Raw genomic sequence first — 16600 nt, forward strand, 5'->3', positions numbered from 1 at the left:
AAATCCCCATGTAAAGAAATACAGCACAAATGCCAGTTCAGGTTTAGTATTAGAGAGGAAGCATAAGTTAAAAGTTTGTTTTAAAAATAGCGCAAACTGTTATTGCTTAAATGTTTTTAATAAACCTGTTCCATAGTTTACTAGGCTAAGTCAGAGTCTAATGGTGTTTATCCTACCACCTTAAGTGTAGGAGATTGGGAGGGGGCTAATGACGTATCCAGTAAGCTAAATACAGTCACCAATCTATTCGACCCCTGTACTAGTTACCAGACATCAGGTGTATAAAGGTACACTCTGGTTCGTAAGAACTGAGGTCACTTGTACTTGGCATTGAGCACTGGGGAAATGAGTAAAAGCCAAAAACTTAACAAGTCGCATGAATTTCAGCAAATTCTCTTCCTTATGGAACTCCACTTCGTTTTATACTTTGCAGCGAAAGAATATTAGATTTTTCCCTAATGTTCCTGTGATTTCCTTTTTCAACTTTTTCTTCACTACAGCCTTTTATGTTGCTTTTGTATGTTCTGCAGTTGTACTTGCTTGTTATGGCCTCCTTTAATTATAGGAATTGAGTCTGTAGCCATTTATAAACAATACAAAGTTAGTGTAAAAGTAATAATTTTTGCATCCCTTCTACAACAGCTCACAGTTAAATAGTCCTTTTAATGTAGAAAAACATCCCAAGGCACTTCAAAGACACAATCAGACAAAAATGGGCATCAAGCCAAAAAAGGAGATTGGTCAGGTAGGTTTGAAGGAGGGACTTGGAGGAATGGAAGGTGGAGGGGCTTAGACAAGGAATTCCAGAGCAAGTGACTTGGATGGCGGAAGGCATGGCCCTCCATGGTGGGGGTGGATGGCTGAAGGCATGGCTCTCCATGGTGGGGGTGGATGGCGGAAGGCATGGCTCTCCATGGTGGGGGTGGATGGCTGAAGGCATGGCCCTCCATGGTGGGGGTGGATGGCTGAAGGCATGGCTCTCCATGGTGGGGGTGGATGGCGGAAGGCATGGCCTTCCATGGTGGGGGTGGATGGCTGAAGGCATGGCTCTCCATGGTGGGGGTGGATGGCGGAAGACATGGCCCTCCATGGTGGGGGTGGATGGCTGAAGGCATGGCTCTCCATGGTGGGGGTGGATGGCGGAAGGCATGGCCCTCCATGGTGGGGGTGGATGGCGGAAGGCATGGCCCTCCATGGTGGGGGTGGATGGCTGAAGGCATGGCTCTCCATGGTGGGGGTGGGGGTGGATGGCGGAAGGCATGGCCCTCCATGGTGGGGGTGGATGGCTGAAGGCATGGCTCTCCATGGTGGGGGTGGATGGCTGAAGGCATGGCCCTCCATGGTGGGGGTGGATGGCGGAAGGCATGGCTCTCCATGGTGGGGGTGGATGGCGGAAGGCATGGCCTTCCATGGTGGGGTGGATGGCGGAAGGCATGGCTCTCCATGGTGGGGGTGGATGGCGGAAGGCATGGCCCTCCATGGTGGGGGTGGATGGCGGAAGGCATGGCCCTCCATGGTGGGGGTGGATGGCGGAAGGCATGGCCCTCCATGGTGGGGGTGGATGGCGGAAGGCATGGCCCTCCATGGTGGGGGTGGATGGCGGAAGGCATGGCTCTCCATGGTGGGGGTGGATGGCGGAAGGCATGGCCCTCCATGGTGGGGGTGGATGGCGGAAGGCATGGCCCTCCATGGTGGGGGTGGATGGCGGAAGGCATGGCCCTCCATGGTGGGGGTGGATGGCGGAAGGCATGGCCCTCCATGGTGGGGGTGGATGGCGGAAGGCATGGCCCTCCATGGTGGGGGTGGAGGAAGGAGGGTGCACAAAAGGTCGGAGTTGGATGAACAGAGGATTTTTTTTGGTGGGGGGGAGGAGCTTGGAAAAGGTTAGATGGGGAGGGGTGAAAATTGAGTTGAAGGCATTAGTAGACCGGGAAACCGTGTAGGTCAGCAATGGCTGGTGATAGGTGAACGGGATTCGGTGCAGGATAGGATACAGGCAGGAGCGTTTAGATGGGAGGCCAGCCAGGAGATCATTGAAATACAATGAAAGTAGAAAGAACTTGCATTTATATGGTGCCTTTCACAACCTCAGGATGTCGCAAAGCACTTTACAACTAATAAAATACTTTTGAAGTGTAATGATTGTTGTAATGTAGGAAAAGCGGCAGCCAATTTACGCACAATAAAATTCCACAAACAGCAATGAAATAAATGACCTATTTTAGGTGTTGGTTGAAGGATAAATGTTGGCCAGGACACTGGGAAAGCTCCCCTGCTGCTGTTTGAATAGTGCCATAGAATCTTTTTACATCCACCTGAGGGCAGATGGGGTCTCGGTTTAACATCTCATCCAAAAGATGGCACCCCCGATAATGCAGCATTCCCTCAGTACTGCACAGTGCCAGTCTAGATTTTGTGTTCAAGTCACTGAAGTGGGGCTTGAACCCACTTCCCGCAACCTTCTGACTCAAGAGTTAAGAGTACAACCACTGAGTTACAGCTGACAATAGTTGAGTCTGGAGGTAACAAAGGCATGGATGGGGGTTTCAGTGGCAGATGGGCTGAGGTAGGGGTGGAGGCAGGCACGTAGATGGCCTTTGTCATGGAGAGGATATGGGGTTGGAAGTTTAGCTTTGGGTCAAATAGGACGACAAGATTGCAAACAGTCTGCTTCAGTTTGAGAGGTGGCCATGGACAGGATGGATTGGCTTTCGGACAAGCAGTTTGATAAGAGAGGCAGTGGAGGGGTGGGAGATGAAGAGGTAGGTCTGGGTGTTGTTGGCGTACATGTGGAAGTTGACCCCATGCCAATGATGTCACCAAGGGGCAGCATGTAGATGAGGAAAAGGAGGGGACCAAGGATAGATCCTTGGGGGACTCCAGAGGTAATGGAGCAGGGGCAGAGAGCGAAGCCATTGCTAAACTCAAATAAACAGGTGAGGGAAATCCCACTGAGTTGGGCAATGGTGGAAAACCGTTGCAAAAGGATGATGTGGTCGTCCATGTCAAAAGCTGCAGCGAGGTCGAGGAGGACAAGGAGGGACAATGCACTGTGCTCACAGCAATGGAGGGTGTCATTTGTGACTTTGGTTAGTGCCATTTCAGTGCTGTGGCAGGAGCGGAAACCTGATTCGAGAAATTCATACATTGAGTTGCAGGGACTATAGGCACAGATTTGGGAGGTGACATGTTTAAGAACTTTGGAGAGGAAAAGGAGGTTGGAGATGGGGCTGTAGTTTGTAAGGACAGAGGAGTTAAGGGGAGTTTTTTTTTTGAGAAGTGGGTGTTATAATGGTGGGTTTGAAAGGGCAGAGGACAGTACTGGAGGAGAGGGAACTATTTACAATCTCAGCTAGCGTAGGGCCCAGGAATGGAAGTTGGGTGGACAGCAATTTAGTGGGAATGGGGTTGAGAGAGCACGAGGTGGATCTGATGGACAAGATTAGCTCGGAGCGGAGAGCTGGGAGAGAAAATAGAGTAAGATGCAGATTTAGAGGGATACCTGAGGGAGACTTGGCGTGGTGGGCAGGGAAAGTGGGGTGGGGGCCGGGGGAGGAAGCAGCAGAGACAGCTGAATGGATAGTGCATTATTAAGATTTAATTTTTGCTTGGTGTTTCTCATTCTCCTCTCATTGTGTCATGGTAAACCCTTATGAAATATAGGGACCGATTTAAAGGTTTAATATTTATGTTAATACATAATGCCGCTGCGGGTGCTTGAGCAGCATTTCAAATCGGTGCTGAAATGGAGACCCGAGTATTGTCTGCTTCTCCTCTTTTGTTTCCTATCATAACATGCTGCTTATCTTCCCTAGTAAAACTGCACAGTGGGATAGTTGCTTTCCTCATTGTGTATTTTGCTGCTCAACCATAAAGAGATTTGAATCATAGCAGTCAGCTTCTTAAATCTGTACTACATCTGCCAGCTTAGACTGTTTTTGTCCAGGGATATTTCATTCTTAGCTGTCTATATGGTAATTCTTTGGCCGTTCCTCTTGTTTTTGGAGGTGGATCAGATGAGGCACGCTGCACTGGTGCATTGGCATTTTCTGCAGTCACCCATGTCCTTGATTCATAGAATCTTGCAGCACAAAAGGAGGCCATTCGGCCCAATGTGTCCGTGCCGGCTCTTTGAGTCAAGTTTTTTTTTTACACGGTCAGACATTCCTACCTTTACATGCAGAAAGACCCCTGTCTGCAGAGATGATGATGCTCGAATGAAGCTGTCGAAGAAATGAGCAGTCTTGCATGCAGACCTGCAACGCACGTCGACAACGGGCACAGCCTTGGTGCCTGTCGAGGTGTCCATTTTCTCAAACTTGCTTCCATTGAGCCATTTGAAGGCGCAGCTCGCTCCAATGCAGTTATATCATTCAGATCAAAGATGGCTTGTTTGATGGCTAGTACGGCATTGTAATTACTCAGTGCCATAACTTAGCTATATTGTTTTGGGTTTACCTTTTATTGTCAATGTAAATGTATAAAATAATTTTTTATAATGTCATATGCAACATTTTTGACATGAAATTAGGCTGCTGGTCTCAGTAAATTGAAATATAAATTAGCTACCCAAAGTGTGACCTGGCTGTGAAACTGATTTTTTTGCAACTTTGGGATAATGGGGTAACCCTAGGGACCAGTTAAAAGGATGGTTTTCACTCAGTGTTGATGGGCAACTATTCTGACTTAAACTTGTCTTTCATTGCTCAATTTTCAAGGGTGGGTTTAATTTGTAACCCTCAATGATTAACAACACGGTGAATCCGCTGACCTCAAAGTTAAGGCAGCAGTCCCAGCTCTTCATTTCTGAGAGTGTGGGAGGACGAAAGAGTGTGTAAATCTGAGCAGCCTTAGCAGAAAAGACTGGGCCAGTTAGCTTTGAAAGAGGTAGCTTAAAAGTGGGCTTTGGCCTAGCTGGGCAGTAGAGCTGTGTCTTTATTGCTTTTCATAGAATGTGGGATGATAGGAAAATTGTGTGGCGAGCTCAGCTCTGTGGGGCACGTGTGCAAAGCAGTGGTGCGGTACTGGCATTGCTACGCTGGCATTGCATTTTCGGCTGCATCCCTAGTTTGTGATGTATTGTATGATCTTAACACTGGTACTTTAATGTTCTCTAGCAACAAATTTATCCACCCCTCCCTCATCACTAAATATTAGATGCGATATGTACACTTCCCCACTATCCTTATTAAAATCTCATCAATACACAGTCATGAGCCAGCTCTGTTAACTTACTCCTCCTCCTTCTAGACCCCCCACCGTTACTCCACTGAATTTCAGGTTTATTGAAATAGCATATGATTGGGGTACACATTTTCCAATACTCACTTTGTTGCTTAAATAATTCATATTTCTAGTCTCAATTATTTTTCTTACTGTCATAGATTCCACCCATGTGTAGTCTTCCTCCGTTTGAGGTTAAATTCTCATTGTCAGATGTGTGCATTACCATTGCTAACCCTCCTACAATTCTCCTAAATGCTTATTTTTTGGTTTGTGATTTTTATTCTCTCCTGAAGCTGCTGACCTTTACTAGGTGTGGTTGTGTGGGGGCAGGCTGTCCTTCAATAAACAAAGAACGAACGTGCATTTATATAGTGCCTTTCACGACTTCCGATGCCCTAAAACACTCTACAGTCAATTAAGTACTTTGAAGTGTAGTTACTGTTGTAATGTAGGGAAATGTGGCAGCAAACATGAATGTTGGCCAGGACACAGGGAGAACTCCCCTGATGCTCTTCGAAAAATGCCATGGCATCTTTTATGTCCATGTGAGAGGGCAGCCAGGAGCTCTGTTCAACGTCGCATTCGAGAGACGCCACCTCCGACAGTACAGCACTCCCTCAGTACTGCAAGTGTCAGCCTGGATCGTGCCGAAGTCTCTGGAGTGGGGCTTGAACCTATGACCTCTCTAACTCAGTGGGCCTCACTTGTGTGAGCCTAGACAGTAGGTGTTCAGGCTATTGAACATGAAGGCCATCACAGCCAAACCCTGTTTCTTAGTGCTTTGCTTCAGTTTTGCTGAAACCTAAATAAGCAGCATCCACTGAGTTTCCCGTCTCCTCAAAGAATTCTGGTTTATCAGGCGTGAGATCTCTCACTTAAAACCATCCTCCTACAGTTCCATATTTCTTCAGATGTTTGGTCATTCCTTCAGGACACCCTCCCTTCAGCAGGTGACAGCTGCCTGACCTTGAGTTCCCTGGGCTACTTGCTGCTTTTTCTAGATGGGCATCAAGTCCCCTTTCTCCAATTCTTCGGAGAGTCCCTATTTACAATGATTGACTAAAGATACCTGTTAGAACATGTCGAGTTGCATTTGCTACTTTACGTATCCTAAGGTGCAATCTCTCTATACCTGAGGCCATGGCTTCTTTCAATGCCTTCACCTGTCATTGCCTCTTATCAGTTTCATTTATTTTTGGGGGGAAATAATTTCTAGGACAACATAAGATTCTAACAGTAGGGAAGCGGCCTCTGTTCTCCTTTATGAGGAATTCATTAAAACTACTTGCTGTTCCTTGATCATTTAATATAATGTCCCAATTGGAGTCTTTCAGGTGTCTTTTTTTCCTGTTTGCTAAGAAATTAATTTATAAAAGCTTTTCACATTGTGTTTTGTCTTTCCAGCAATTCTGATTTATATGTGACTTTATACTTAAGTTTTTTTTTACAGTACTTCCTGTCACCTTTCAGCCCACCAGCCTCCACATTCAACAGATCATTTTCTGCCACCTCTGGCGTGATGACACCACCAAACACATCTTCCCCTCCCCTTTCAGCATTCCGAAGGGACCGCGCTCTCTGCGACACCCTGGTTCACTCTTCCATCACCCCCAACACCTCCCCTTCCCACAGCACCTCCATGTGCAAGTGCAGGAGATGCAAGACCTGCCCTTTCACCTCCTCCCTTCCCCACTGTCCAGGGCTCCAAACACTCCTTCCAAGTGGAACAGTGATTTACTTGTACTATTTCAATTTAGTATACTGTGTTCGCTGCTCACGATGCGGCCTCCTCTACATTGTGGAGCCCAAACGCAGATTGGGTGATCACTTTGCTGAACACCTCCGTTCAATCTGCAAGCATGACCCCGAGCTTCCAGTTGCCTGTCACTTTAATTCACCGCTCCACTTCCACTCTGACCTCTTGGTCCTCAGCCTCTTGCACTGTTCCAAATGAAGCTCAAGGAGCAGCACCTCAGCTTTCGATTGGCCACTTTACAACCTTTTGGACTCGACATTGAGTTCAACAATTTGAGATCATAACCACTGCCCCCATTTTTTGGATAGCAGGTGCTGGTGATGGTTCTGCAGGTGCCATTTACACCTCCTCTAGAGCCATCTTTTATTCATTTTACTTGTCCCATTACCATCCCCTTTTGCCTTGCACCATCATCTCTTTTGTCATTACGGGCTAGAAATTCAGTAGGCTTTGCGCCCAGTTTTCGCCCAAAGAGGGCTTTTGCGCCACTTGCTGAGATTGCGCCGATATTCAGCGCTGCGGTAATGGCGGCGTTAGCCAGTAGCGCTGCGCCGCCACCGATGACGTCATCGGTGTGCGCAGTGCCCTGCTACCGGCCCGCCCGCCATATTTAGTTGCGGCCGCCTCTTCCGCAGCGGCCGCAAACAGCGATCTGAAAACGGGGCCGTCCTGCAGCCTTAGTGGGGTGAGTTAAGGCGGAGGTACGGCTGGCCGCTTTTTCGGCGGCCGCCTGCCCGCACCTCCTTCCCCGGCCGCCTCCACACCACCCCCCCCCCCGCGGCATTGCCGGCTGTTTTCCGGGAGCCTGGCACTTCTCCGTGGTGCCGGGCTCATTTGCCGGCACTAGTGAGCGGCGATCTCGCTGTTGCAGGCACCTCCCCCTTAAGAGAGGGAGGAAGGCCTGCAGTACCGCAGCCTGCCGCTCCGCAGCGGGTGGCGCTGCGGCACCTAGCGCGCCAAAATTCAGTTTCAGCGCCCCAAGCGGGGGCGGCCACACCCTTGAATAGCGGCCGGCTTCGACTTGGGGGCGCTGAAACTGAATTTCCGGCGGGCGCAAGTGGCTCCGCGCGCAGCGGTAACTTCTGGGCGCAAGCGAGCTGGCGGGCCCAAACTGAATTTCTAGGCCTTAATCTCTCCTGCCTTCCATCCTATCACAGACCTTCCCATTTGTTCTTTGCTCCTCTACCACCCTGCCCCCCACCTTCCCTGCCTCTGTACTTGTTTAAAACCGGTTGTTTCTCTTCTCCGTCCAGTATCTCCACTTCCAGTTCTGACGAAAGGTCATTGACCTGAAACGTTAACTCTGTTTCTCTCACCACAGATGCTGCCTGAACTGCTGAGTATTTGCAGCATTTTCTGTTTTTATTTCAGTATTTTGCTTTTGTATTATTTGATCTTGTTGCTTTTCTCTCTTTTCCTTGCTTGCTGCAGTTTGAGCTGTGTGCGAGTGAAAGAGGGAGAGCGCGGGAAGAACAGGTTGGGTTTTACTGCTGCATTGTACAAATCATTGTGCACCTAATTGTTGCTTTAGTGTCGGGCACATTTATTGTGTACATATTACATATTCAATTCTAAATGCATCCAGATGTATGAAATGGAATCTAGTTGGGTGCTAATGAGGACTGAGGAAATTCAGATTGCTGTCTGAATAGAACTACAACCCACTGGTCACATTTTCTTCAATATCAGAGTTTTGTTTTTATCTTGTACTATTACAATCACTGGTCATGTCACTTCAGTTCATCAAGAAAGCATGGTTCCTGTTTCAGATGTAGAATTAATGCCTGTCATTTTAACTACAGCTTTTTTAGATTTGGGAAATCAGTAGTCTCGGTGTACTGTCTTATTTTCTTTTACTGTCTTGTTCTAGACAACAGTATAATCACTTTTGAATAGTAGCACACGTTGTACAATTTAGATATTTTATTGTCTCTATGTGTAATGCAAGTTCTGTGAGTCATTTTAATTGCTTGCTGTGGAGCATGAGTAATGTTACCACATGTACATACACGGGAAGAACTGAAGCTCACCCTTAGTGATGTGAGAGATTTGATTATGTGTGCAGCCATTAATAATATATATTTTGCAGCCATAAATTGAGAAGTGTAATTTAGTTGCATATGTTCGATATTTTTTTGAATTATTTTCGGTGTCAGTTAATTCTAAAACTTAATGGAAATCGGCAGTAATCAGAAAATTTGTGGGTTATAAGAATTTATGTAGCCTTCAGACTGAAGCTTCAGCGGGGTGTGTGACGGGGAAATCTTGTTAACTGGGATAAGCAAATATTTCCACAGATTAAAAATTTTAATTTGGGAAGGAATAAAGTACAATATATTGGAGCCATTTGGATCACCATTTTGTTCCTTGGTTGCGATGTTGGGGATCGGACTTGTGCCGAAACCACTCTTAAACCAATTACCAAGAGGGGTGTTGTGGGCATTTCACATCCATATTTTCATCTTCCTATTTTAGTTTGTTTCTGCCCCTCACTGCCCCCTTTACTTCAGTAGGAAGAAAGCATGATCTAGAGGAAAAAATACAATTGAGTCATAGTATGAACAATCCACTTAATTTTTGATAATTGAAAGGGCTTTGGATCAGCGATGAATGAAGGCAGAAAGAAACATCTGAGGACTCATAGATAATGTAATTAGAATTCCTCTTTGACCAATTAATGATGCACTTTAGTATTTTCTTTCTCTTTCCCACCCTGACACTTGCTAATAAATTCATATTTTAATTCTGCACTTATAAATTAATTCAAATAACGGGCTGCAGCTTTAAACCACAGGGTAACCAGTATCCAAATGAGCAAAGTTAGATGCTGTATGCTAATGTTTTGCAATGATCTCTATCCATATTTATGAAATGCAATATGCAGAACTTGTCAAACAGCATGTTAACCTTTTCTAGAAGTGGTTATCGTGATGCTCTTCTGTTTGTTGCTTAGGTAACATGCAATGTTTAGGCTGTAAAAACTGAACATGAGGCACTTAAATACTGTAAATTAGTAAAAGGGAAAAACAACAAATGGATTTTTTTTAAATCTCACTTTAATCAGCTGAAGCTGAATGCTTCAATCTGATCCAAATGGACTGTATATTAATGAAAAATAAGTTTGAATCTGCCATTTTTAAAACAATGGATAACTGAAAAAAGGCATTCGGTAGCATTTCCTTTCTGGTTCACACTTGGTAAAATTGCATTTGTCAGGTATTTTTAAGATTATTCTGAGAAATATTTAAACCAGTCCGAACAGAACTGGATGGCGTAGTGAGTTGGATGTGGCCTTTCACTTTTGGGCTCAAAAGCTAGTCCAGGCTACTGCGGTGAAATGTCACATTGGTGCAGTAGGTGGTGCTTTTCTGAAGAGGCTGGGCTGGAACATGTAAAGGAGCTGTACACTGCTTTTGGATGTGCTGTACCTGACTTGGGAGTGCTTGCTACTAACAATAGGTGCCTGAAATGGGAACAATCATTCCCCAGCACTAACATCCCTCACCTTGAGCACAACTTAAAAAAAAACTGCCATTGATATTGAGTAGATAGATTTCTAGACGCAAAAGGCATCAAGGGATATGAGGAGAGAGCGGGAATATGGTATTGAGATAGAGGATCAGCCATGATCATATTGAATGGTGGAGCAGGCTCGAAGGGCCGAATGGCCTACTCCTGCTCCTATTTTTCTATGTTTCTATGAACCACATTTTGTAATATAAAAGTGATAGAAGATCAGTGACCACTTAGTTGTTGCCAAATTATCCCATTTTTATACTGTGGGTTAATTTTACCACATTAGGGGCGTTTTTAACTCATCCTGGACGGAGAGTTAAAATCGCCCCTTTTTATTTGTTCCTGGGATGTGGGCGTCGCTGGCAAGGCCAGCATTTATTGCCCATCCCTAATTGCCCTCGAGAAGGTGGCGGTGAGCCGCCTTCTTGAACCGCTGTAGTCCGTGTGGTGAAGGTACTCCCACAGTGCTGTTAAGTAGGGAGTTCCAGGATTTTGACCCAACGACGATGAAGGAACAGCGATATACTTCTAAGTCGGGTTGGTGTGTCACTTGGAGGTGGTGGCGTTCCCATGCATCTGCTGCCCTTGTCCTTCTAGGTGGTAGAGGTCGCAGGTTTGCGAGGTGCTGTCAAAGAAGCCTTGGCGAGTTTCTGCAGTGCATCTTGTAGATGGTGTACACTGCAGCCACGGTGTGCTGGTGGTGGAGGGTGTGAATGTTTAAGGTGGTGGATGGGATGCTAATCAAACGGGCTGCTTTGTCCTGGGTGGTGTCGAGCTTCTTGTGTTGTTGGAACTGCACTTATCCAGGCAAGTGGAGAGTATTCCATCACACTCCTGACTTGTGCCTTGTAGATGGTGGAAAGGCTTTGGGGGGTCAGGAGGTGAGACACTCGCCACAGAATACCCAGCCTCTGACCTGCTGTTGTAGTCACAGCATTTATGTGGCTGGTCCAGTTAAGTTTCTGGTCAATGGTGACCCTCCAGGATGTTGATGGGGGATTCGGCGATGATAATCCCGTTGAGTGTCATGGGGAGGTGGCTAGATTCTATCTCGTTGGAGATGGTCATTGCCTGGCACTTGTGTGGCTCGAATGTTACTTGCCACTTATCAGCCCAAGCCTGAATGTTGTCCAGGTCTTGCTGCATGTGGGCATAGACTGCTTCATTATCTAGGAGTTGTGAATGGAACTAAACACTGTGCAATCATCAAAGAACATCCCCACTTCTGACCTAATGATGGAGGAAAGGAAAGGTCATTGATGAAGCAGCTGAAGATGGTTGGGCCTAGGACACTGCCCTGAGGAATTCCTGCAGCTGAGATGATTGGCTTCCAACGACCACAACCTTTGTGCTAGGTATGACTCCAGCCAGTGGAGCGTTTTCCCCCCTGATTCCCATTGACTTCAGTTTTACTAGGGCTCCTTTATGGCACAGTTGGTCAAATGCTGCCTTGATGTCAAGGGCAGTCACTCTCGCCTCACCTCTAGAATTCAGCTGTTTTGTCCATGTTTGGACAAAGGCTGTAAAGAGGTCTGGAGCCGAGTAGTCCTGGTGGAACCCAAACTGAACATCAGTGAGCAGGTTATTGGTGAGCAAGTGCCACTTAATAGCATTGTTGGCAATCCCTTCCATCACTTTGCTGACGATTGAGAGTAGACTGATGGGTCGGATTGGATTTTTCCTGCTTTTTGTGGACAGGACATACCTGGACAATTTTCCACTTTATCGGGTAGATGCCAGTGTTGTAGCTGTACTGGAACAGCTTGGCTAAAAGTGCAGTTAGTTCTGGAGCATAAATCTTCAGCACAACAGCCAGAATGTTGTCGGGGCCTTTGCTGTATTCAGTGTGTGCAGCCGTTTCTTGCTATCACATGGAGTGAATTGAATTGTCTGAAGACTGGCTTCTGTGTAGGTGGGGACCTCGGGAGGAGGTCGAGATGGATCATCCACTTGGCACTTCTGGCTGAAGATGGTTGCAAATGCTTCAGCCTTGTCTTTTGCACTCGCGTGCTGGGCTGTGCCATCATTGAGGATGGGGATGTTCATGGAGCCTCCTCCTCCCATTAGTTTAATTGTCCACCGTCATTCATGACTGGATGTGGCAGGACTGCAGAGCTTTGATCTGATCTGTTGGTTGTGGGATCGCTTAGCTCTGTCTATAGCATGCTGTTTACCCTGCATGTAGTCCTGTGTTGTAGCTTCCCCAGGTTGGCACCTCATTTTTTAGGTAGGCCTGGTGCTGCTCCTGACATGCGCTTCTACACTCCTTATTGAACCAGGGTTGGTCCCCTGGCTTGATGGCAATGGTAGAGTGAGGGCTATGCCAGGCCATGAGGTTACAGATTGTGGTGGAATACAATTCTGCTGCTGCTGATGGCCCACAGCACCTCATGGATGCCCAGTTTTGAGCTGCTAGATCTGTTCTGAATCTATTCCATTTAGCACGGTGGTAGTGCCACACAACACGATCGAGGGTCTCCTCCGTGTGAGGATGGGACTTCGTCTCCACAAGGACTGTGCAGTGGTCACCCCTGCCAATACTGTCATGGACAGATGCATCCGCGACAGGTAGATTGGTGAGGACAAGGTAGAGGAGATAAAATCGCATTGGAGGACTTGCTGCCCCGTTCCTGTCCATCTTAATCGCACTTTTTGGATGCCCGAAGCACTGCCTGAAGAAGGCAGGAGCCCCGTTACCACATGCAAATCGGCCCTAATGTAAATTATGTCATTCGGACCCCGTTGCAATTTTAACATGCAGAAATCAAAGCCCGCCCAGTGCTGGATCCGCTGAATAAAACCTAGTGGGAGTGGTTATAAAATTGCAGTTGGTAACGGTATTTAAAGGGACACTTGCCTGCAAGCCCAGACCATTGGTATCTGTTTTGCTACTTTTTTTTTGTATTTCCACAGGAGAGTTTGCCTTGGAGCTAGCTTGCTTTTCTTACATTGATTCTGCTTCTGCACCCTCAGGAAGCACATAACTTACGATGGGTCTCATTCTTGCCACTTTAGTTTGGTTGTATGAAGAGGAGCAGCAGCAGCCAGCTGGCCAAACAGAAGTTGGCCAACCTCCGGCAAGTTGTCTCCTAGGTTGTCGTTTCCACTACTTGCTGCTGCCGCTCTTCACTCGTGTTGAGTGCTTTACAAAGAGCAGACCTCTTTAACTCACCCAGGGTGCCAAACTCTGTGTTGGTGCTTGGGAGGGACAGAGGAAGTGACGGTGCTTCTTCTGGAGGATTGTCCTCCTTAGAGCGCTCTTCCAGGTCCAGGTGTTCAGATGGAGCTAAATCAGGGAAAAGGGGCAGGAGTTAGAATGGCACTGAAAGGCTACACAGTAACAAGATGACTAGTATCACTATAAGTTGCCAAACTGCTTGAATGAGTGCTTGAGGTTAAGGAAAGAGAAAAGGTAATAATTGAACCCCCCCCCCCCCCCCCCTGCTGAGTGCAGCCCTCAAACTCGCTGTCGCCAATGCTCTTCGCTGTGGATTGCTCAACGATATCAAAGGCTGCCAGCTCCATCTGTGTGAGGACCTGGATGCTAGCTGGCCCTCAACTGGTTCTACCCATCTCTCTTGTATAGTGAGCCATTTTATCCTGGAGAAAGAGAGAGAAAGAGTTGGTGAGTGGCTGTTGAAAAGGGATGTGCATATGTGTGGGGCTTCTACATAATATTTGAGAGCAAGAAGCAGCAATTTGCGAGCAGGGTGGCAGGTTCTCAAAGGAAAAAGTGGCTGGACTGTGAAATGAGAAAGCGTTCATTAGAGGAGTGCAATGTTTAGCATTTGCTACCAGGTGAAGACAGAATGTGGTTAGAGCCTGTTGTGAAAGCAGCAAGTTCCAGGTGAGAGTGTGACTGGAATGAGGAGAGTTCCCCATGTCCGCTTGTGATTGGTGGAGAAGAATTTGGTGGGGGGGGCGGAAATGTTCAGAGTATTTTAGTGGTGGACGGGAGGATTTGCCAGGACTAGGTTATTTCACTTACCATTTTGCCTCAAACGTTATTTTTTTTCAAGCTCCCAATGGCTGCTAATTGCAGAGTACACCTGTATTGTAAATTTAGCTACAGTTCAACTTATTTGCCGTGCATGCCCAACCCCCCTCTTTCGTGCATGCTTCATGTACTGCAGGTTGACAATGTAGAAAAGCCCAGGTTGATGTTGCCGAAATGAGCGTGTAGTCTTTTTAAGATGTGTCAACGCATCACCCACAAGATTCCTATTCTTGTGTCATAGATGCACTGCCCCAGGGCAGATGTATAGGAAATTAACTGGCACACAAGACTGTTTCTGAAAAATTGTTTTCTTACTCTTCAGAGCATCGAATGGCTGCAAGTCTTTGACGTATTAATACATATTGTCAGGATACAGCTTCTTGTTGCATTTGTCTAGGACTCTCGGGGGAGACCACATTCAATACTAGGGGCCATTCTCCATGACTACAATGAGTCTAGGGCAACACAAACTGAGTTGATGCTGGCAGCACCCGATGAATCCAATGTAACCCTCCTAACCAAGAGGTCCTGTTGGGTGCATGGTTGTCTAACTTCGTCAAGGTTGACTGTGGATGGACTGAGGTTGTTCTCTGAGGCAGCATCAGTTACTGTTCTCTGTATAGTTGGCTCAGTGCCATATGATGCCCAACTTTACACTCCTGTTGGTACTCATTCTGCACATTTAGTTGATTGCAATAGATCCATGGTACTTTGAAGAAGAGCGGGGAGATCTGTGTCTTGGCCAATTCCTCCCTCAACCAGTGCCACCAAAACAAATTAACTGGTTATTCATCTTTTCCTGTGTGTAAATTGGCTGCGACAATTGCCTACATAACAACTTTAGAATAATTGATTGGCAGTGAAGAGCTTTGGGATGGCTTGACATCGAGAGAGGCCCAATATAAGTGCGAGTTTTTTCTTTAAATTTTGGGAATTGTGTGATAGGTTGGCTGATTGATAGAAAGCAATTTTAGTAGTGGAGTCATGCTGGGAGTTGGGTGCCCCAGGGATTGATGTTTCTAATTTACATTAATGACTTTTAAGTCAGAAACTCTATGCAAATTGGTCAAATTTGTAGACAATACCAAACTAGGAGAAGCAGTAGATTCGGAGGAGGCACCTCAAATTATAAAATTAGTTGGACTAAATATTTTAAGTGGGGCGAACAAAAGCAGATTAAATTTTATGCAGATAAGTGTCCTCCATGAATGGTGCCGAAATCCTTGAAGTTGAAAGTCTTGCGCATCTCAATGCTCACTCAGTATATCCAACCAATGCTCACTCAGTATATCCACCTCAATGCTCACTCAGTATATCCAACCAATGCTCACTCAGTATATCCATCTCAATGCTCACTCAGTATATCCAACCAATGCTCACTCAGTATATCCATCTCAATGCTCACTCAGTATATCCAACCAATGCTCACTCAGTATATCCATCTCAATGCTCACTCAGTATATCCACCTCAATGCTCACTCAGTATATCCATCTCAATGCTCACTCAGTATATCCACCTCAATGCTCACTCAGTATATCCATCTCAATGCTCACTCAGTATATCCAACCAATGCTCACTCAGTATATCCAACCAATGCTCACTCAGTATATCCAACCAATGCTCACTCAGTATATCCATCTCAATGCTCACTCAGTATATCCAACCAATGCTCACTCAGTATATCCAACCAATGCTCACTCAGTATATCCAACCAATGCTCACTCAGTATATCCAACCAATGCTCACTCAGTATATCCAACCAATGCAGAGATTTTTTTCCCCCCAACAGAGATTTCTGGCATTTCATAATATTTATGGTTCTTGGGGTTCTTTCAACTAAATTCTCCTTCATTAGTCATCTCAAAATTGCATTCTAAATTTGGTGAGCATCAACTGAGTGTGCAGTAGAGTCATCCTTGTTCTTCATCCAAGATATTGAAAAGCCAGTGCTGCATTTCCTCTCATGGGAGTATTATAAGTGATGTATTATTTGAGGTGCTGGTAATTCATCCAGCCCAGCCCAGAGAGTGACTGGAGTATGATCCAGAGACCACTAAGCAAGGAGGTTTAATACATCCAATGTAAGTGCCTTTGTGGTAGGCAG

The 16600-nt window shown here is 46.2% G+C and overlaps 1 protein-coding gene across 2 annotated transcripts in view; it reads left to right on the forward strand.

The window, feature by feature from the left end:
• LOC147117481 (protein PALS2-like) overlaps positions 1-16600 on the forward strand; it is a 188222-nt gene that overhangs the window by 142720 nt on the left and 28902 nt on the right. The window lies entirely within an intron of this gene.

The sequence above is a fragment of the Somniosus microcephalus genome, chromosome 5 (assembly GCF_052327205.1).
Source record: "Somniosus microcephalus isolate GS21.2 chromosome 5, FLI_Smic_1.0, whole genome shotgun sequence".
Taxonomy (NCBI): domain Eukaryota; kingdom Metazoa; phylum Chordata; class Chondrichthyes; order Squaliformes; family Somniosidae; genus Somniosus; species Somniosus microcephalus.